Raw genomic sequence first — 23,124 nt, 5'->3', positions numbered from 1 at the left:
AGATATTGTTAAGGAATAACAGAATAATCCAAAATGCTCTGTACTGATGAACTATGCAAATTATGTATGCATGTGGAAAGCGATTCTAAAAATAAAAAAAATCATAAATGAGATTAGGAAATCTCATTTCATACTGAGATTATGCATTTTTAAATGTCCATCATAAAAAAGTCTTTCCAATTTAAAAAAAAGTTGTAAATAAATTTCATGAGTCCATGAAAATCATTCAATTGTTAACAACAGTTGATAACAGTTGGATTAGAGTAACTGTTGATAACAGTTAACCACCGTTGGATTTGAGAAGAATGCCTCTGAGAACCATGTGTGTTTTTTGTTTTTGGGGTTTCTTTTTTTGCGGTATGCGGGCCTCTCGCTGCTGTGGCCTCTCCCATTGCGGAGCACAGGCTCCGGACGCACAGGCTCAGCGGCCATGGCTCACGGGCCCAGCGGCTCCACGGCATGTAGGATCTTCCCGGACAGGGACACGAACCCGTGTCCCCTCCATCGGCAGGTGGACTCCCAACCACTGCGCCACCAGGGAAGCCCCATGTGCCTTTGTATGAACCGGGGAGTCATCTGCTAGCCTTGCAATTCTCTGCTCATTCCCTTCTGTGACAACAGGGTCTACTAGGATGGAAGTTGGGTTTCCAGTAAAACTTAGGGACTTTCTCTGCAGAGCAAATTAAGTGGTAGAGGTGGAGGAGGTGAGAAATAAGATACGGATTCTGGGAGGAGTGGTAGCTTGGGAGGATGAGAGGAAGCCCTTCTCAGTTGCTCTGGTGGGTGGCTGGAAAATCCCATCTTGTGATTTCCGATACACAAAGACCAATAGATTGTGGGGATCAATGTGTCCTTGGAGTTCACTCTTGAAGCACTGGGTCTTGGTAAGAGGAGAGAAAGAGCCATGTTCTCTAAGACCTGAGAGGGATTTGGGGGAAGCCTTCCGGAAATGTGAGGAGTTACGGGGTAGAGGAGGGAGATAAAGGGGAACTCTTTCCCAAGCCTTTGACTCAGAGCCCCAGATTTTCACTATGCCAGAGGCTGAATCAGCCTACTTAAAACAGCTTCATCTTAGGATTCTGTACCCTTGGCTTTACCTTTTGTCTTTCTTAGCGTGTATTAGGCATTCTCACTCCCTCACCCCAAAGGACTTCTTTAACGTGAACCTAGTTAGTCCACTATGCAGGGCGTTCGCTGAGCAGACCCACAGTTGACACAGTTTACACCTCCAGTGCAGTAGTAAAGTGGAGGTGGGGACTTGCCCACCGCAACGTGCCCTGCCTGGCACTTTCTCTGGATTTCCTTTTCTATCTTGACAGTTCATCAAGAGACACGTGCACAGATACCTACGTATTTCAAAGCAACAGGCATCTTCCTCTGGAGGGAGACATCAATTTGGGTAGCAAGTCAGTACACCCTATCAGATCAAGGCCAGTATTTTGGACAGCAATATTCATCACCATGGTAGCAATTCTGCAGCTGCAAGTGCAATGAGGCAATGGATGGTTGATTACAGACTGACCAATGTCCCAAACTTCAAGTCTGGCAACACACATACATACTAGAAAGGGTTTTTTTTCCCTACAGCAAAATAAGGTCCTTCACAGGATTGTTGAAGACGTGCTATGGTGGGAGGCATATTGAAGGCAGTGTCGTGGCTGGCACAGCAAGCGTGATGTGATGCTGGGGAACACAGCAGGGGCCACGCCATGCAAGGCTTTGAGGTCCATTTAAAGGATTTTGATTTCTGACCTTGGAGGGATGCAAAGCCATGATATGTTTTCAATAGGGGAGTGGCCTGATCAAATGTGCACTTTGTGGAGGGTACTGTGGTTTCTGTGAAAAGAAGTATTTGGCTGGGGGGGTTGTTAATATGGGACTTTATGTGACTTCCTATTTTTGGCCACAGGATCTATATAATGAGGAGATTGGAGAGTATGTTTTGAAAGACACCGTTCCATTTGAAATATCCACGTGGGGTGCATTTCTTCAACGAAGGACTTGTGGCCCCAGCTGCTGGGGGTGCATCCCACAGAAAGCCTTCAGCTGGCAGTGAGTTTGGAAATTGCCTGGGTTCCTCACCCGAGGTGCATGGCAAGAAATGATTGACGTGGAGTGTGAAGGTCAGGCCATCGTAGCCCAACACAGACCCTCTCGGAAGGGTCACTCCAGTTCAAGAGCTCAGCTTCGGGCTTCCCTGGTGGCGCAGTGGTTGGGAGTCCGCCTGCCGACACAGGGGACACGGGTTCGTGCCCCGGTCCGGGAGGACCCCACATGCCACGGAGCGGCTGGGCCCGTGAGCCATGGCTCCGGAGCCTGTGCTCCGCAACGAGAGAGGCCACAACAGTGAGAGGCCCACGTACCGCAAAAAAAAAAAAAAAAAAAAACAGCAGGGGTCAAGGAGGGAAGGATTGGGAGTTTGGGATTAGCAGATACAAACTACAGGATGGATAAACAGCAGGGTCCTACTGTAGAGCACAGAGAACTATATTCAGTATCCTGTGATAAACCATAATGGAAAAGAATATGAAAAAGAATGTATGTATACAAAAAACTGAATCAGAAATTAACAGAAGAAATTAACACAACACAAATTAACACAACATTGTAAATCAACTATACATCAATAAAAAAGAAGAAGGAAAAGAAAAAAAATACAAACCAAGTTTGGGTTCCCTTTGTGGGGAGGGAGCATGCAGAAGAGGGGCTGGCAGGGTTCTATTTCTTGCTCTGGGTGGCAGCTACAAGGGTGTTCACTTTCTTGTTACTCATTAAGCTATATTTATGGTTTCTGCACTTTCATGAATGTGTGTTATATTTCACAATAAAAAGTTTCTAAAACTGTAAAAAATATAAATATAAATGTAAATATAAACAAAAGTTAGCCTCCTTGAAAAGAGAAAATGGGTGAGAAAATTCTCCATATCCTGGAAATGACAGTACCAATGGGACTCTGACAGGTAGCACTCTTTCTAAGTTCCTGCCAGCACTGTGTTATATACGCTGGGGGCACAGAGAACAGCAATTCCCATAGGATGCCTGCCCTTAGCAAGGACACAGTCCACTTCCAGGATTTTATCCCCAGGACATCATTCAGCAGAAGCACGAAGATGATCCCTGCAGGGAGATTTGTAACAACAACAAGACTGGAAACCACCCAGATATTTACAAAAGCAGGAGGGTTTTCTCAACCTTTTGATTACAAAGACTATCCAGCCTACCCACACCTATACCCTGGCAGGGTCAGCCTGTTCCCTATGGACATGGTGGTTGGTTTAGGGGGAGGCTGGTGAGCCTGCCCCAAGGGGGTGGGGACTTGGAGGCTCAACCAAGGGGTGTGCGATGTGATGGTGACGGGTCACAAAGGACTTGCGGTATAAATATGGTCGGGCCAAGAGACTCTGGCAGAGTCCTGCAGGGAGGTGACGAGTTGCTTTCGTTCCCTCTCTCTCTCCGAGACTCAATTTGTGGCTGGTGGCTCTGTCTTGAACGAAGAGAGCCATGAGCAGTGGGAGTTCACCTCATTACATGGCCAATAGCTACTGTTCAGTGGGGGTGTTGAGGACCTCCATGGGGGTCCTGCAACGACAACTGTACGAGGGAGGAGAGTATGACATTTTCAAGTACGCTCCCATGTTTGAGAGCGACTTTATCCAGGTCAGCAAGGAAGGAGAACTGATTGACCTAGACAACCGCGTCCGAAGGGTGACTGTGGGCGTCGCATCCACCAGCCCCCTCTTCCCACTACCTGACGTCATGCTGCTGGCCCGAACAACGAAAGTCTGTGAAGAGCATGTCAGATGCGCCCGGATCACCAAGGGGAGAGGTTGCAAGCCCGTGAAGACCCTAGAGCTCACCAGGCTGCTTCCCTTGAAGTTTGTCAAGATCTCCATCCACAACCGTGAGAAACAGCAGCTGTGCCTGAATCTTGCTACCGGCCGTACTTTCTATCTGCAGCTGTGCCCCTCTTCCGATGCACAAAAAGACCTCTTTTCCCATTGGGAAAAGCTTGTCTATATCCTGAGAACACCGGTAGACAGTTACAGCAGTACCCCGATGCTCCAAACTGGAGATGCAGCGACTACAGAGGATGCCAAAATCCTAGTGGGAAGCACCCACAGAGACTCAAGAACACGGGGCAGGGTGCTTTGGGAGAGCAGGGCAAAGCTGGTCCTTCATAGCCTTTGGTGCTCTCTGAGACTCGCCTGGGAAATACCTTCTATTGTTGAAAAGGGTCAGGGACAAACGAGCTATCACTATGGGATTCACCACACTGGAGAGGTTCCGAGTGCTTCTCCACCTTGTCCCACAGGGCTGAATTTCAGAGAGACCTTAGGTATCATATCAGCTGCACTGGTCTCATCACCAGGGCTGTAATCCCTTCTACAGCATCCTGATTGTCTGGTCGCTTCTTGAACACTTACCCCAGCCCAGGTAGTCTCATCAGTTGTGGAACATCATTCACAGTTAGGAAGTCCTTCCTTCGTTGTGTCTCCCCGTGACGCCGACATGCTGATTCAAATCAGCCCAACCCGTGTAGTCACCAAAATGCAGAAGGTGTGCATCCCTTGACCCAGGAACCCCACTTCTAGGAGTCTGTCCTGCAGAGAGAGAAGCACAAGGGTATAAAATTAAAGTGTATATCATGGAGAATTGTATCAGTGCTTTCCCTGACCCTGGGACTGTTCAAGTAAAATGGAGTGGCCGTTTGACAGTGGTGCAGTAGATGGGATCTTGCATCCAATGGGAGCTTAGACTGGGTGATTTCAAAGGTTATTCTAAGTATAAGCCCTTGAGTTGCTCAGCTCCAGGAGGAGAGAGGAGCAGACAGTTCAGATCTCACTTTCTGTCATCTCTATCTTACCTGATTCTCCTCCCCTTGGCTCAGACCACAGAGCTCCACAGAGAAAGGGATCAGGATGAGGCTGGGATTCACAAGCTTCGTGACGTGACTGGACCCACAAAAAGCGCCGAAGGATCAGCAGGAGGGATGACCGTGGGCCTGGCGGGAGCCACCATCAAGGATCCAGGAGAAATCGGATCCGGCGAGGCCATTGCAGGTGCCCCAATAGATCAAGTGCAGCCGTGAAAAGCGCCGAAGTATTCAGCGGCAGGAATAACCATGGGCCTGGAGGGAGCCATTATCAAGGATCCAGGAGAAAGCAGAGCCGGCGAGGCCATTGCAGGTGCCCCCCAAGGATCAACTGCAGCCGTGAAAAGTGCCGAAGGATCAGCGGCAGGGTTGACCATGGGCCTGGCGGGAGCCACCATCAAGGATCCAGGAGAAAGCGGATCCGGCGAGGACATTACAGGTGCTGCCAGCTTATCCTTGCAGGACACGAACCTGGTCTTGGCGGATGTTGCCAGCACATCCTCGACGGTGGCAGATGGTCCAGAGAGCAGCATGAGCATGGTGTTGCCAGTTGCAGTCACAACCAGCAAGCGTGCTGCTGGAAGAGCTGAAGGGAAGGTCGCAGACCCCGTGGTCTCCACCTTGCAGACTGAAGGCTACATGTCTGAACGGGATGGAAGCCAGAAGGGCTTCCACCCCAGGGATGAAGCCTGGAGAGAAAAAAAGAAAAGAAGGACACGTCTTCATCGAGGAAAAGTTCCCATCACCGCAGGACACGTGAAGGTCACCACAGGACAGGAGGGGACAAGACCCAGAAATCATCCTCCCACTGGTCCTCATCTGGCCATGGAAACTCCAAAGTTGACAAAGGACGGGAGGACAGCTCGCAAACTGAGGAACAGCCAGTCCGCCACCAGTTCAGGGACTCTAAGTAAGACATCCAGTAAGATCCTCTCCTTCTTTAGGAGCTTCAGAGTCATTCCTGGTTCAGAAACAAGGCTCACACATGACCATTGAGAGGCAGACAAAGCCCCGGTTGGCTTCCATGTTTAGCACACATTTGCTAAAAGGGGAGAAAAAAACAAGGACATGATAAACACAAAATTCACAATACTGGATTTCTGTAGGGTAAAAAGAAGGGAGGGATGGTCTGGGAGGAAAAGCTCTTATGCAAAGCCGTATGTCCATGGGAATGTATTATCGTTTCCATTTTATTTTAACATCTCTGACATCAGGATGATTTTTATACTGCTGTCAGCCAAGTGGCAGTCACTGCCTTAGAAATATCTCAACCAATTTATTTCACTGTTGTTTTCCTTTCAATATATGCACAAGAGATGGATGACAAAGTCTGAAAGAGATCTTTCAAGAACTATAAGATAAAGAAACTAAGGGACATAAATACTCACTATCCAGGAACACAAGAAAGGTTTAGAGGTATTGTTAAGGAATAACAGAATAATCCAAAATGCTCTGTACTGATGAACTATGCAAATTATGTATGCATGTGGAAAGCGATTCTAAAAATAAAAAAAATCATAAATGAGATTAGGAAATCTCATTTCATACTGAGATTATGCATTCTTAAATGCCCATCATAAAAAAGTCTTTCCAATTTAAAAAAAAGTTGTAAATAAATTTCATGAGTCCATGAAAATCATTCAATTGTTAACAACAGTTGATAACAGTTGGATTAGAGTAACTGTTGATAACAGTTAACCACCGTTGGATTTGAGAAGAATGCCTCTGAGAACCATGTGTGTTTTTTGTTTTTGGGGTTTCTTTTTTTGCGGTATGCGGGCCTCTCGCTGCTGTGGCCTCTCCCATTGCGGAGCACAGGCTCCGGACGCACAGGCTCAGCGGCCATGGCTCACGGGCCCAGCGGCTCCACGGCATGTAGGATCTTCCCGGACAGGGACACGAACCCGTGTCCCCTGCATCGGCACGTGGACTCCCAACCACTGCGCCACCAGGGAAGCCCCATGTGTCTTTGTATGAACCGGGGAGTCATCTGCTAGCCTTGCAATTCTCTGCTCATTCCCTTCTGTGACAACAGGGTCTACTAGGATGGAAGTTGGGTTTCCAGTAAAACTTAGGGACTTTCTCTGCAGAGCAAATTAAGTGGTAGAGGTGGAGGAGGTGAGAAATAAGATACGGATTCTGGGAGGAGTGGTAGCTTGGGAGGATGAGAGGAAGCCCTTCTCAGTTGCTCTGGTGGGTGGCTGGAAAATCCCATCTTGTGATTTCCGATACACAAAGACCAATAGATTGCGGGGATCAATGTGTCCTTGGAGTTCACTCTTGAAGCAGTGGGTCTTGGTAAGAGGAGAGAAAGAGCCATGTTCTCTAAGACCTGAGAGGGATTTGGGGGAAGCCTTCCGGAAATGTGAGGAGTTACGGGGTAGAGGAGGGAGATAAAGGGGAACTCTTTCCCAAGCCTTTGACTCAGAGCCCCAGATTTTCACTATGCCAGAGGCTGAATCAGCCTACTTAAAACAGCTTCATCTTAGGATTCTGTACCCTTGGCTTTACCTTTTGTCTTTCTTAGCGTGTATTAGGCATTCTCACTCCCTCACCCCAAAGGACTTCTTTAACGTGAACCTAGTTAGTCCACTATGCAGGGCGTTCGCTGAGCAGACCCACAGTTGACACAGTTTACACCTCCAGTGCAGTAGTAAAGTGGAGGTGGGGACTTGCCCACCGCAACGTGCCCTGCCTGGCACTTTCTCTGGATTTCCTTTTCTATCTTGACAGTTCATCAAGAGACACGTGCACAGATACCTACGTATTTCAAAGCAACAGGCATCTTCCTCTGGAGGGAGACATCAATTTGGGTAGCAAGTCAGTACACCCTATCAGATCAAGGCCAATATTTTGGACAGCAATATTCATCACCATGGTAGCAATTCTGCAGCTGCAAGTGCAATGAGGCAATGGATGGTTGATTACAGACTGACCAATGTCCCAAACTTCAAGTCTGGCAACACACATACATACTAGAAAGGGTTTTTTTTCCCTACAGCAAAATAAGGTCCTTCACAGGATTGTTGAAGACGTGCTATGGTGGGAGGCATATTGAAGGCAGTGTCGTGGCTGGCACAGCAAGCGTGATGTGATGCTGGGGAACACAGCAGGGGCCACGCCATGCAAGGCTTTGAGGTCCATTTAAAGGATTTTGATTTCTGACCTTGGAGGGATGCAAAGCCATGATATGTTTTCAATAGGGGAGTGGCCTGATCAAATGTGCACTTTGTGGAGGGTACTGTGGTTTCTGTGAAAAGAAGTATTTGGCTGGGGGGGTTGTTAATATGGGACTTTATGTGACTTCCTATTTTTGGCCACAGGATCTATATAATGAGGAGATTGGAGAGTATGTTTTGAAAGACACCGTTCCATTTGAAATATCCACGTGGGGTGCATTTCTTCAACGAAGGACTTGTGGCCCCAGCTGCTGGGGGTGCATCCCACAGAAAGCCTTCAGCTGGCAGTGAGTTTGGAAATTGCCTGGGTTCCTCACCCGAGGTGCACGGCAAGAAATGATTGACGTGGAGTGTGAAGGTCAGGCCATCGTAGCCCAACACAGACCCTCTCGGAAGGGTCACTCCAGTTCAAGAGCTCAGCTTCGGGCTTCCCTGGTGGCGCAGTGGTTGGGAGTCCGCCTGCCGACACAGGGGACACGGGTTCGTGCCCCGGTCCGGGAGGACCCCACATGCCACGGAGCGGCTGGGCCCGTGAGCCATGGCTCCGGAGCCTGTGCTCCGCAACGAGAGAGGCCACAACAGTGAGAGGCCCACGTACCGCAAAAAAAAAAAAAAAAAAAACAGCAGGGGTCAAGGAGGGAAGGATTGGGAGTTTGGGATTAGCAGATACAAACTACAGGATGGATAAACAGCAGGGTCCTACTGTAGAGCACAGAGAACTATATTCAGTATCCTGTGATAAACCATAATGGAAAAGAATATGAAAAAGAATGTATGTATACAAAAAACTGAATCAGAAATTAACAGAAGAAATTAACACAACACAAATTAACACAACATTGTAAATCAACTATACATCAATAAAAAAGAAGAAGGAAAAGAAAAAAAATACAAACCAAGTTTGGGTTCCCTTTGTGGGGAGGGAGCATGCAGAAGAGGGGCTGGCAGGGTTCTATTTCTTGCTCTGGGTGGCAGCTACAAGGGTGTTCACTTTCTTGTTACTCATTAAGCTATATTTATGGTTTCTGCACTTTCATGAATGTGTGTTATATTTCACAATAAAAAGTTTCTAAAACTGTAAAAAATATAAATATAAATGTAAATATAAACAAAAGTTAGCCTCCTTGAAAAGAGAAAATGGGTGAGAAAATTCTCCATATCCTGGAAATGACAGTACCAATGGGACTCTGACAGGTAGCACTCTTTCTAAGTTCCTGCCAGCACTGTGTTATATACGCTGGGGGCACAGAGAACAGCAATTCCCATAGGATGCCTGCCCTTAGCAAGGACACAGTCCACTTCCAGGATTTTATCCCCAGGACATCATTCAGCAGAAGCACGAAGATGATCCCTGCAGGGAGATTTGTAACAACAACAAGACTGGAAACCACCCAGATATTTACAAAAGCAGGAGGGTTTTCTCAACCTTTTGATTACAAAGACTATCCAGCCTACCCACACCTATACCCTGGCAGGGTCAGCCTGTTCCCTATGGACATGGTGGTTGGTTTAGGGGGAGGCTGGTGAGCCTGCCCCAAGGGGGTGGGGACTTGGAGGCTCAACCAAGGGGTGTGCGATGTGATGGTGACGGGTCACAAAGGACTTGCGGTATAAATATGGTCGGGCCAAGAGACTCTGGCAGAGTCCTGCAGGGAGGTGACGAGTTGCTTTCGTTCCCTCTCTCTCTCCGAGACTCAATTTGTGGCTGGTGGCTCTGTCTTGAACGAAGAGAGCCATGAGCAGTGGGAGTTCACCTCATTACATGGCCAATAGCTACTGTTCAGTGGGGGTGTTGAGGACCTCCATGGGGGTCCTGCAACGACAACTGTACGAGGGAGGAGAGTATGACATTTTCAAGTACGCTCCCATGTTTGAGAGCGACTTTATCCAGGTCAGCAAGGAAGGAGAACTGATTGACCTAGACAACCGCGTCCGAAGGGTGACTGTGGGCGTCGCATCCACCAGCCCCCTCTTCCCACTACCTGACGTCATGCTGCTGGCCCGAACAACGAAAGTCTGTGAAGAGCATGTCAGATGCGCCCGGATCACCAAGGGGAGAGGTTGCAAGCCCGTGAAGACCCTAGAGCTCACCAGGCTGCTTCCCTTGAAGTTTGTCAAGATCTCCATCCACAACCGTGAGAAACAGCAGCTGTGCCTGAATCTTGCTACCGGCCGTACTTTCTATCTGCAGCTGTGCCCCTCTTCCGATGCACAAAAAGACCTCTTTTCCCATTGGGAAAAGCTTGTCTATATCCTGAGAACACCGGTAGACAGTTACAGCAGTACCCCGATGCTCCAAACTGGAGATGCAGCGACTACAGAGGATGCCAAAATCCTAGTGGGAAGCACCCACAGAGACTCAAGAACACGGGGCAGGGTGCTTTGGGAGAGCAGGGCAAAGCTGGTCCTTCATAGCCTTTGGTGCTCTCTGAGACTCGCCTGGGAAATACCTTCTATTGTTGAAAAGGGTCAGGGACAAACGAGCTATCACTATGGGATTCACCACACTGGAGAGGTTCCGAGTGCTTCTCCACCTTGTCCCACAGGGCTGAATTTCAGAGAGACCTTAGGTATCATATCAGCTGCACTGGTCTCATCACCAGGGCTGTAATCCCTTCTACAGCATCCTGATTGTCTGGTCGCTTCTTGAACACTTACCCCAGCCCAGGTAGTCTCATCAGTTGTGGAACATCATTCACAGTTAGGAAGTCCTTCCTTCGTTGTGTCTCCCCGTGACGCCGACATGCTGATTCAAATCAGCCCAACCCGTGTAGTCACCAAAATGCAGAAGGTGTGCATCCCTTGACCCAGGAACCCCACTTCTAGGAGTCTGTCCTGCAGAGAGAGAAGCACAAGGGTATAAAATTAAAGTGTATATCATGGAGAATTGTATCAGTGCTTTCCCTGACCCTGGGACTGTTCAAGTAAAATGGAGTGGCCGTTTGACAGTGGTGCAGTAGATGGGATCTTGCATCCAATGGGAGCTTAGACTGGGTGATTTCAAAGGTTATTCTAAGTATAAGCCCTTGAGTTGCTCAGCTCCAGGAGGAGAGAGGAGCAGACAGTTCAGATCTCACTTTCTGTCATCTCTATCTTACCTGATTCTCCTCCCCTTGGCTCAGACCACAGAGCTCCACAGAGAAAGGGATCAGGATGAGGCTGGGATTCACAAGCTTCGTGACGTGACTGGACCCACAAAAAGCGCCGAAGGATCAGCAGGAGGGATGACCGTGGGCCTGGCGGGAGCCACCATCAAGGATCCAGGAGAAATCGGATCCGGCGAGGCCATTGCAGGTGCCCCCATAGATCAAGTGCAGCCGTGAAAAGCGCCGAAGTATTCAGCGGCAGGAATAACCATGGGCCTGGAGGGAGCCATTATCAAGGATCCAGGAGAAAGCGGAGCCGGCGAGGCCATTGCAGGTGCCCCCCAAGGACCAACTGCAGCCGTGAAAAGCGCCGAAGGATCAGCGGCAGGGATGACCACCGGTCTGGCGGGAGCCACCATCAAGGATCCAGGAGAAAGTGGATCCGGTGAGGCCATTGCAGGTGCCCCCCATGGATCAACTGCAGCCGTGAAAAGCACCGAAGGATCAGCGGCAGGGTTGACCATGGGCCTGGCGGGAGCCACCATCAAGGAGCCACCATCAAGGATCCTGGAGAAAGCGGATCCGGCGAGGCCATTGCAGGTGCCCACATAGTTCAAGTGCAGCCGTGAAAAGCGACGAAGTATCAGCGGCAGGAATGACCATGGGCCTGGCAGGAGCCATTATCAACGATCCAGGAGAAAGCAGATCCGGCGAGGCTATTGCAGGTTTCCCGCATGGATCAAATGCAGCCGTGAAAAGCGCCGAAGTATCAGCGGCAGAAATGACCATGGGCCTGGCTGGAGCCACCATCAAGGATCCAGGAGAAAGCGGATCTGGCAAGGCCATTGCAGGTGCCCCCCATGGATCAACTGCAGCCGTGAAAAGCGCCAAAGGATCAGCGGCAGGGTTAACCATGGGCCTGGGGGGAGCCATTATCAAGGATCCAGGAGAAAGCGGATTCGGCGAGGCCATTGCAGGTGCCCCCATAGGTCAAGTGCAGCCGTGAAAGGTGCAGAAGGATCAGCGGCAGGAATGGCCATGGGCCTGGCTGGAGCCACCATCAAGGATCCAGGAGAAAGTGGATCTGGCGAGGTATTGCAGGTGCCCCCCATGGATCAACTGCAGCCGTGAAAAGCGCCGAAGGATCAGCGGCAGGGTTGACCATGGGCCTGGCGGGAGCCACCATCAAGGAGCCACCATCAAGGATCCTGGAGAAAGCAGATCCGGCGAGGCCATTGCAGGTGCCCACATAGTTCAAGTGCAGCCGTGAAAAGCGCCGAAGTATCAGCGGCAGGAATGACCATGGGCCTGGCGGGAGCCATTATCAAGGATCCAGGAGAAAGCAGATCTGGCGAGGCTATTGCAGGTTTCCCTCATGGATCAAATGCAGCCGTGAAAAGCGCCGAAGTATCAGCGGCAGAAATGACCATGGGCCTGGCTGGAGCCACCATCAAGGATCCAGGAGAAAGCGGATCCGGCGAGGCCATTGCAGGTGCCCCCCATGGATCAACTGCAGCCGTGAAAAGCGCCAAAGGATCAGCGGCAGGGTTAACCATGGGCCTGGGGGGAGCCATTATCAAGGATCCAGGAGAAAGCGGATCCAGCGAGGCCATTGCAGGTGCCCCCATAGATCAAGTGCAGCCGTGAAAAGTGCCGAAGTATTCAGCGGCAGGAATGACCATGGGCCTGGCGGAAGCCATTATCAAGGATCCAGGAGAAAGCGGATCCGGTGAGACCACTGCAGGTGCCCCCCATGGATTAAATGCAGCCGTGGAAAGCGCCGAAGGATCAGCGGCAGGAATGGCCATTGGCCTGGCTGGAGCCACCATCAAGGATCCAGGAGAAAGCGGATCTGGCGAGGCCATTGCAGGTGCCCCCCATGGATCAACTGCAGCCGTGACAAGTGCCAAAGGATCAGCGGCAGGGTTGACCATGGGCCTGGCGGGAGCCACCATCAAGGATCCAGGAGAAAGCGGATCCAGCGAGGACATTACAGGTGCTGCCAGTTTATCCTTGCAGGACATGAACCTGGTCTTGGCGGATGATGCCAGCACATCCTCGACGGTGGGAGATGGTCCAGAGAGCAGCATGAGCATGGTGTTGCCAGTTGCAGTCACAACCAGCAAGCGTGCTGCTGGAAGAGCTGAAGGGAAGGTCGCAGACCCCGTGGTCTCCACCTTGCAGACTGAAGGCTACATGTCTGAACGGGATGGAAGCCAGAAGGGCTTCCACCCCAGGGATGAAGCCTGGAGAGAAAAAAAGAAAAGAAGGACACGTCTTCATCGAGGAAAAGTTCCCATCACCGCAGGACACGTGAAGGTCACCACAGGACAGGAGGGGACAAGACCCAGAAATCATCCTCCCACTGGTCCTCATCTGGCCATGGAAACTCCAAAGTTGACAAAGGACGGGAGGACAGCTCGCAAACTGAGGAACAGCCAGTCCGCCACCAGTTCAGGGACTCTAAGTAAGACATCCAGTAAGATCCTCTCCTTCTTTAGGAGCTTCAGAGTCATTCCTGGTTCAGAAACAAGGCTCACACATGACCATTGAGAGGCAGACAAAGCCCCGGTTGGCTTCCATGTTTAGCACACATTTGCTAAAAGGGGAGAAAAAAACAAGGACATGATAAACACAAAATTCACAATACTGGATTTCTGTAGGGTAAAAAGAAGGGAGGGATGGTCTGGGAGGAAAAGCTCTTATGCAAAGCCGTATGTCCATGGGAATGTATTATCGTTTCCATTTTATTTTAACATCTCTGACATCAGGATGATTTTTATACTGCTGTCAGCCAAGTGGCAGTCACTGCCTTAGAAATATCTCAACCAATTTGTTTCACTGTTGTTTTCCTTTCAATATATGCACAAGAGATGGATGACAAAGTCTGAAAGAGATCTTTCAAGAACTATAAGATAAAGAAACTAAGGGACATAAATACTCACTATCCAGGAACACAAGAAAGGTTTAGAGGTATTGTTAAGGAATAACAGAATAATCCAAAATGCTCTGTACTGATGAACTATGCAAATTATGTATGCATGTGGAAAGCGATTCTAAAAATAAAAAAAATCATAAATGAGATTATGAAATCTCATTTCATACTGAGATTATGCATTCTTAAATGCCCATCATAAAAAAGTCTTTCCAATTTAAAAAAAAGTTGTAAATAAATTTCATGAGTCCATGAAAATCATTCAATTGTTAACAACAGTTGATAACAGTTGGATTAGAGTAACTGTTGATAACAGTTAACCACCGTTGGATTTGAGAAGAATGCCTCTGAGAACCATGTGTGTTTTTTGTTTTTGGGGTTTCTTTTTTTGCGGTATGCGGGCCTCTCGCTGCTGTGGCCTCTCCCATTGCGGAGCACAGGCTCCGGACGCACAGGCTCAGCGGCCATGGCTCACGGGCCCAGTGGCTCCACGGCATGTAGGATCTTCCCGGACAGGGACACGAACCCGTGTCCCCTCCATCGGCAGGTGGACTCCCAACCACTGCGCCACCAGGGAAGCCCCATGTGTCTTTGTATGAACCGGGGAGTCATCTGCTAGCCTTGCAATTCTCTGCTCATTCCCTTCTGTGACAACAGGGTCTACTAGGATGGAAGTTGGGTTTCCAGTAAAACTTAGGGACTTTCTCTGCAGAGCAAATTAAGTGGTAGAGGTGGAGGAGGTGAGAAATAAGATACGGATTCTGGGAGGAGTGGTAGCTTGGGAGGATGAGAGGAAGCCCTTCTCAGTTGCTCTGGTGGGTGGCTGGAAAATCCCATCTTGTGATTTCCGATACACAAAGACCAATAGATTGCGGGGATCAATGTGTCCTTGGAGTTCACTCTTGAAGCAGTGGGTCTTGGTAAGAGGAGAGAAAGAGCCATGTTCTCTAAGACCTGAGAGGGATTTGGGGGAAGCCTTCCGGAAATGTGAGGAGTTACGGGGTAGAGGAGGGAGATAAAGGGGAACTCTTTCCCAAGCCTTTGACTCAGAGCCCCAGATTTTCACTATGCCAGAGGCTGAATCAGCCTACTTAAAACAGCTTCATCTTAGGATTCTGTACCCTTGGCTTTACCTTTTGTCTTTCTTAGCGTGTATTAGGCATTCTCACTCCCTCACCCCAAAGGACTTCTTTAACGTGAACCTAGTTAGTCCACTATGCAGGGCGTTCGCTGAGCAGACCCACAGTTGACACAGTTTACACCTCCAGTGCAGTAGTAAAGTGGAGGTGGGGACTTGCCCACCGCAACGTGCCCTGCCTGGCACTTTCTCTGGATTTCCTTTTCTATCTTGACAGTTCATCAAGAGACACGTGCACAGATACCTACGTATTTCAAAGCAACAGGCATCTTCCTCTGGAGGGAGACATCAATTTGGGTAGCAAGTCAGTACACCCTATCAGATCAAGGCCAATATTTTGGACAGCAATATTCATCACCATGGTAGCAATTCTGCAGCTGCAAGTGCAATGAGGCAATGGATGGTTGATTACAGACTGACCAATGTCCCAAACTTCAAGTCTGGCAACACACATACATACTAGAAAGGGTTTTTTTTCCCTACAGCAAAATAAGGTCCTTCACAGGATTGTTGAAGACGTGCTATGGTGGGAGGCATATTGAAGGCAGTGTCGTGGCTGGCACAGCAAGCGTGATGTGATGCTGGGGAACACAGCAGGGGCCACGCCATGCAAGGCTTTGAGGTCCATTTAAAGGATTTTGATTTCTGACCTTGGAGGGATGCAAAGCCATGATATGTTTTCAATAGGGGAGTGGCCTGATCAAATGTGCACTTTGTGGAGGGTACTGTGGTTTCTGTGAAAAGAAGTATTTGGCTGGGGGGGTTGTTAATATGGGACTTTATGTGACTTCCTATTTTTGGCCACAGGATCTATATAATGAGGAGATTGGAGAGTATGTTTTGAAAGACACCGTTCCATTTGAAATATCCACGTGGGGTGCATTTCTTCAACGAAGGACTTGTGGCCCCAGCTGCTGGGGGTGCATCCCACAGAAAGCCTTCAGCTGGCAGTGAGTTTGGAAATTGCCTGGGTTCCTCACCCGAGGTGCACGGCAAGAAATGATTGACGTGGAGTGTGAAGGTCAGGCCATCGTAGCCCAACACAGACCCTCTCGGAAGGGTCACTCCAGTTCAAGAGCTCAGCTTCGGGCTTCCCTGGTGGCGCAGTGGTTGGGAGTCCGCCTGCCGACACAGGGGACACGGGTTCGTGCCCCGGTCCGGGAGGACCCCACATGCCACGGAGCGGCTGGGCCCGTGAGCCATGGCTCCGGAGCCTGTGCTCCGCAACGAGAGAGGCCACAACAGTGAGAGGCCCACGTACCGCAAAAAAAAAAAAAAAAAAAAAAAACAGCAGGGGTCAAGGAGGGAAGGATTGGGAGTTTGGGATTAGCAGATACAAACTACAGGATGGATAAACAGCAGGGTCCTACTGTAGAGCACAGAGAACTATATTAAGTATCCTGTGATAAACCATAATGGAAAGAATATGAAAAAGAATGTATGTATACAAAAAACTGAATCAGAAATTAACAGAAGAAATTAACACAACACAAATTAACACAACATTGTAAATCAACTATACATCAATAAAAAAGAAGAAGGAAAAGAAAAGAAATACAAACCAAGTTTGGGTTCCCTTTGTGGGGAGGGAGCATGCAGAAGAGGGGCTGGCAGGGTTCTATTTCTTGCTCTGGGTGGCAGCTACAAGGGTGTTCACTTTCTTGTTACTCATTAAGCTATATTTATGGTTTCTGCACTTTCATGAATGTGTGTTATATTTCACAATAAAAAGTTTCTAAAACTGTAAAAAATATAAATATAAATGTAAATATAAACAAAAGTTAGCCTCCTTGAAAAGAGAAAATGGGTGAGAAAATTCTCCATATCCTGGAAATGACAGTACCAATGGGACTCTGACAGGTAGCACTCTTTCTAAGTTCCTGCCAGCACTGTGTTATATACGCTGGGGGCACAGAGAACAGCAATTCCCATAGGATGCCTGCCCTTAGCAAGGACACAGTCCACTTCCAGGATTTTATCCCCAGGACATCATTCAGCAGAAGCACGAAGATGATCCCTGCAGGGAGATTTGTAACAACAACAAGACTGGAAACCACCCAGATATTTACAAAAGCAGGAGGGTTTTCTCAACCTTTTGATTACAAAGACTATCCAGCCTACCCACACCTATACCCTGGCAGGGTCAGCCTGTTCCCTATGGACATGGTGGTTGGTTTAGGGGGAGGCTGGTGAGCCTGCCCCAAGGGGGTGGGGACTTGGAGGCTCAACCAAGGGGTGTGCGATGTGATGGTGACGGGTCACAAAGGACTTGCGGTATAAATATGGTCGGGCCAAGAGACTCTGGCAGAGTCCTGCAGGGAGGTGACGAGTTGCTTTCGTTCCCTCTCTCTCTCCGAGACTCAATTTGTGGCTGGTGGCTCTGTCTTGAACGAAGAGAGCCATGAGCAGTGGGAGTTCACCTCATTACATGGCCAATAGCTACTGTTCAGTGGGGGTGTTGAGGACCTCCATGGGGGTCCTGCAACGACAACTGTACGAGGGAGGAGAGTATGACATTTTCAAGTACGCTCCCATGTTTGAGAGCGACTTTATCCAGGTCAGCAAGGAAGGAGAACTGATTGACCTAGACAACCGCGTCCGAAGGGTGACTGTGGGCGTCGCATCCACCAGCCCCCTCTTCCCACTACCTGACGTCATGCTGCTGGCCCGAACAACGAAAGTCTGTGAAGAGCATGTCAGATGCGCCTGGATCACCAAGGGGAGAGGTTGCAAGCCCGTGAAGACCCTAGAGCTCACCAGGCTGCTTCCCTTGAAGTTTGTCAAGATCTCCATCCACAACCGTGAGAAACAGCAGCTGTGCCTGAATCTTGCTACCGGCCGTACTTTCTATCTGCAGCTGTGCCCCTCTTCCGATGCACAAAAAGACCTCTTTTCCCATTGGGAAAAGCTTGTCTATATCCTGAGAACACCGGTAGACAGTTACAGCAGTACCCCGATGCTCCAAACTGGAGATGCAGCGACTACAGAGGATGCCAAAATCCTAGTGGGAAGCACCCACAGAGACTCAAGAACACGGGGCAGGGTGCTTTGGGAGAGCAGGGCAAAGCTGGTCCTTCATAGCCTTTGGTGCTCTCTGAGACTCGCCTGGGAAATACCTTCTATTGTTGAAAAGGGTCAGGGACAAACGAGCTATCACTATGGGATTCACCACACTGGAGAGGTTCCGAGTGCTTCTCCACCTTGTCCCACAGGGCTGAATTTCAGAGAGACCTTAGGTATCATATCAGCTGCACTGGTCTCATCACCAGGGCTGTAATCCCTTCTACAGCATCCTGATTGTCTGGTCGCTTCTTGAACACTTACCCCAGCCCAGGTAGTCTCATCAGTTGTGGAACATCATTCACAGTTAGGAAGTCCTTCCTTCGTTGTGTCTCCCCGTGACGCCGACATGCTGATTCAAATCAGCCCAACCCGTGTAGTCACCAAAATGCAGAAGGTGTGCATCCCTTGACCCAGGAACCCCACTTCTAGGAGTCTGTCCTGCAGAGAGAGAAGCACAAGGGTATAAAATTAAAGTGTATATCATGGAGAATTGTATCAGTGCTTTCCCTGACCCTGGGACTGTTCAAGTAAAATGGAGTGGCCGTTTGACAGTGGTGCAGTAGATGGGATCTTGCATCCAATGGGAGCTTAGACTGGGTGATTTCAAAGGTTATTCTAAGTATAAGCCCTTGAGTTGCTCAGCTCCAGGAGGAGAGAGGAGCAGACAGTTCAGATCTCACTTTCTGTCATCTCTATCTTACCTGATTCTCCTCCCCTTGGCTCAGACCACAGAGCTCCACAGAGAAAGGGATCAGGATGAGGCTGGGATTCACAAGCTTCGTGACGTGACTGGACCCACAAAAAGCGCCGAAGGATCAGCAGGAGGGATGACCGTGGGCCTGGCGGGAGCCACCATCAAGGATCCAGGAGAAATCGGATCCGGCGAGGCCATTGCAGGTGCCCCCATAGATCAAGTGCAGCCGTGAAAAGCGCCGAAGTATTCAGCGGCAGGAATAACCATGGGCCTGGAGGGAGCCATTATCAAGGATCCAGGAGAAAGCGGAGCCGGCGAGGCCATTGCAGGTGCCCCCCAAGGACCAACTGCAGCCGTGAAAAGCGCCGAAGGATCAGCGGCAGGGATGACCACCGGTCTGGCGGGAGCCACCATCAAGGATCCAGGAGAAAGTGGATCCGGTGAGGCCATTGCAGGTGCCCCCCATGGATCAACTGCAGCCGTGAAAAGCACCGAAGGATCAGCGGCAGGGTTGACCATGGGCCTGGCGGGAGCCACCATCAAGGAGCCACCATCAAGGATCCTGGAGAAAGCGGATCCGGCGAGGCCATTGCAGGTGCCCACATAGTTCAAGTGCAGCCGTGAAAAGCGACGAAGTATCAGCGGCAGGAATGACCATGGGCCTGGCAGGAGCCATTATCAACGATCCAGGAGAAAGCAGATCCGGCGAGGCTATTGCAGGTTTCCCGCATGGATCAAATGCAGCCGTGAAAAGCGCCGAAGTATCAGCGGCAGAAATGACCATGGGCCTGGCTGGAGCCACCATCAAGGATCCAGGAGAAAGCGGATCTGGCAAGGCCATTGCAGGTGCCCCCCATGGATCAACTGCAGCCGTGAAAAGCGCCAAAGGATCAGCGGCAGGAATGGCCATGGGCCTGGCTGGAGCCACCATCAAGGATCCAGGAGAAAGTGGATCTGGCGAGGTATTGCAGGTGCCCCCCATGGATCAACTGCAGCCGTGAAAAGCGCCAAAGGATCAGCGGCAGGGTTGACCATGGGCCTGGCGGGAGCCACCATCAAGGAGCCACCATCAAGGATCCTGGAGAAAGCAGATCCGGCGAGGCCATTGCAGGTGCCCACATAGTTCAAGTGCAGCCGTGAAAAGCGCCGAAGTATCAGCGGCAGGAATGACCATGGGCCTGGCGGGAGCCATTATCAAGGATCCAGGAGAAAGCAGATCTGGCGAGGCTATTGCAGGTTTCCCTCATGGATCAAATGCAGCCGTGAAAAGCGCCGAAGTATCAGCGGCAGAAATGACCATGGGCCTGGCTGGAGCCACCATCAAGGATCCAGGAGAAAGCGGATCCGGCGAGGCCATTGCAGGTGCCCCCCATGGATCAACTGCAGCCGTGAAAAGCGCCAAAGGATCAGCGGCAGGGTTAACCATGGGCCTGGGGGGAGCCATTATCAAGGATCCAGGAGAAAGCGGATCCAGCGAGGCCACTGCAGGTGCCCCCATAGATCAAGTGCAGCCGTGAAAAGTGCCGAAGTATTCAGCGGCAGGAATGACCATGGGCCTGGCGGAAGCCATTATCAAGGATCCAGGAGAAAGCGGATCCGGTGAGACCACTGCAGGTGCCCCCCATGGATTAAATGCAGCCGTGGAAAGCGCCGAAGGATCAGCGGCAGGAATGGCCATTGGCCTGGCTGGAGCCACCATCAAGGATCCAGGAGAAAGCGGATCTGGCGAGGCCATTGCAGGTGCCCCCCATGGATCAACTGCAGCCGTGACAAGTGCCAAAGGATCAGCGGCAGGGTTGACCATGGGCCTGGCGGGAGCCACCATCAAGGATCCAGGAGAAAGCGGATCCAGCGAGGACATTACAGGTGCTGCCAGTTTATCCTTGCAGGACATGAACCTGGTCTTGGCGGATGATGCCAGCACATCCTCGACGGTGGGAGATGGTCCAGAGAGCAGCATGAGCATGGTGTTGCCAGTTGCAGTCACAACCAGCAAGCGTGCTGCTGGAAGAGCTGAAGGGAAGGTCGCAGACCCCGTGGTCTCCACCTTGCAGACTGAAGGCTACATGTCTGAACGGGATGGAAGCCAGAAGGGCTTCCACCCCAGGGATGAAGCCTGGAGAGAAAAAAAGAAAAGAAGGACACGTCTTCATCGAGGAAAAGTTCCCATCACCGCAGGACACGTGAAGGTCACCACAGGACAGGAGGGGACAAGACCCAGAAATCATCCTCCCACTGGTCCTCATCTGGCCATGGAAACTCCAAAGTTGACAAAGGACGGGAGGACAGCTCGCAAACTGAGGAACAGCCAGTCCGCCACCAGTTCAGGGACTCTAAGTAAGACATCCAGTAAGATCCTCTCCTTCTTTAGGAGCTTCAGAGTCATTCCTGGTTCAGAAACAAGGCTCACACATGACCATTGAGAGGCAGACAAAGCCCCGGTTGGCTTCCATGTTTAGCACACATTTGCTAAAAGGGGAGAAAAAAACAAGGACATGATAAACACAAAATTCACAATACTGGATTTCTGTAGGGTAAAAAGAAGGGAGGGATGGTCTGGGAGGAAAAGCTCTTATGCAAAGCCGTATGTCCATGGGAATGTATTATCGTTTCCATTTTATTTTAACATCTCTGACATCAGGATGATTTTTATACTGCTGTCAGCCAAGTGGCAGTCACTGCCTTAGAAATATCTCAACCAATTTGTTTCACTGTTGTTTTCCTTTCAATATATGCACAAGAGATGGATGACAAAGTCTGAAAGAGATCTTTCAAGAACTATAAGATAAAGAAACTAAGGGACATAAATACTCACTATCCAGGAACACAAGAAAGGTTTAGAGGTATTGTTAAGGAATAACAGAATAATCCAAAATGCTCTGTACTGATGAACTATGCAAATTATGTATGCATGTGGAAAGCGATTCTAAAAATAAAAAAAATCATAAATGAGATTATGAAATCTCATTTCATACTGAGATTATGCATTCTTAAATGCCCATCATAAAAAAGTCTTTCCAATTTAAAAAAAAGTTGTAAATAAATTTCATGAGTCCATGAAAATCATTCAATTGTTAACAACAGTTGATAACAGTTGGATTAGAGTAACTGTTGATAACAGTTAACCACCGTTGGATTTGAGAAGAATGCCTCTGAGAACCATGTGTGTTTTTTGTTTTTGGGGTTTCTTTTTTTGCAGTATGCGGGCCTCTCGCTGCTGTGGCCTCTCCCATTGCAGAGCACAGGCTCCGGACGCACAGGCTCAGCGGCCATGGCTCACGGGCCCAGCGGCTCCACGGCATGTAGGATCTTCCCGGACAGGGACACGAACCCGTGTCCCCTCCATCGGCAGGTGGACTCCCAACCACTGCGCCACCAGGGAAGCCCCATGTGTCTTTGTATGAACCGGGGAGTCATCTGCTAGCCTTGCAATTCTCTGCTCATTCCCTTCTGTGACAACAGGGTCTACTAGGATGGAAGTTGGGTTTCCAGTAAAACTTAGGGACTTTCTCTGCAGAGCAAATTAAGTGGTAGAGGTGGAGGAGGTGAGAAATAAGATACGGATTCTGGGAGGAGTGGTAGCTTGGGAGGATGAGAGGAAGCCCTTCTCAGTTGCTCTGGTGGGTGGCTGGAAAATCCCATCTTGTGATTTCCGATACACAAAGACCAATAGATTGCGGGGATCAATGTGTCCTTGGAGTTCACTCTTGAAGCAGTGGGTCTTGGTAAGAGGAGAGAAAGAGCCATGTTCTCTAAGACCTGAGAGGGATTTGGGGGAAGCCTTCCGGAAATGTGAGGAGTTACGGGGTAGAGGAGGGAGATAAAGGGGAACTCTTTCCCAAGCCTTTGACTCAGAGCCCCAGATTTTCACTATGCCAGAGGCTGAATCAGCCTACTTAAAACAGCTTCATCTTAGGATTCTGTACCCTTGGCTTTACCTTTTGTCTTTCTTAGCGTGTATTAGGCATTCTCACTCCCTCACCCCAAAGGACTTCTTTAACGTGAACCTAGTTAGTCCACTATGCAGGGCGTTCGCTGAGCAGACCCACAGTTGACACAGTTTACACCTCCAGTGCAGTAGTAAAGTGGAGGTGGGGACTTGCCCACCGCAACGTGCCCTGCCTGGCACTTTCTCTGGATTTCCTTTTCTATCTTG

The 23,124-nt window shown here is 49.7% G+C and overlaps 3 pseudogenes; all 3 read left to right on the top strand.

The window, feature by feature from the left end:
* Positions 1-3,501: 3,501 nt before the first annotated feature.
* On the top strand, positions 3,502-5,851 carry LOC132486880 (Golgi-associated RAB2 interactor protein 3-like; annotated as a pseudogene).
* Positions 5,852-9,787: 3,936 nt separating this feature from the next.
* LOC132486879 (Golgi-associated RAB2 interactor protein 3-like) lies at positions 9,788-13,673 on the top strand (annotated as a pseudogene).
* A 3,939-nt stretch (positions 13,674-17,612) lies between these two features.
* Positions 17,613-21,373, top strand: LOC132486878 (Golgi-associated RAB2 interactor protein 3-like; annotated as a pseudogene).
* The last annotated feature ends 1,751 nt before the right edge of the window (positions 21,374-23,124 follow it).

Source organism: Mesoplodon densirostris, chromosome 3 (assembly GCF_025265405.1).
Source record: "Mesoplodon densirostris isolate mMesDen1 chromosome 3, mMesDen1 primary haplotype, whole genome shotgun sequence".
Classification (NCBI taxonomy): domain Eukaryota; kingdom Metazoa; phylum Chordata; class Mammalia; order Artiodactyla; family Ziphiidae; genus Mesoplodon; species Mesoplodon densirostris.
This window is presented reverse-complemented; position numbering and strand designations above follow the sequence as displayed.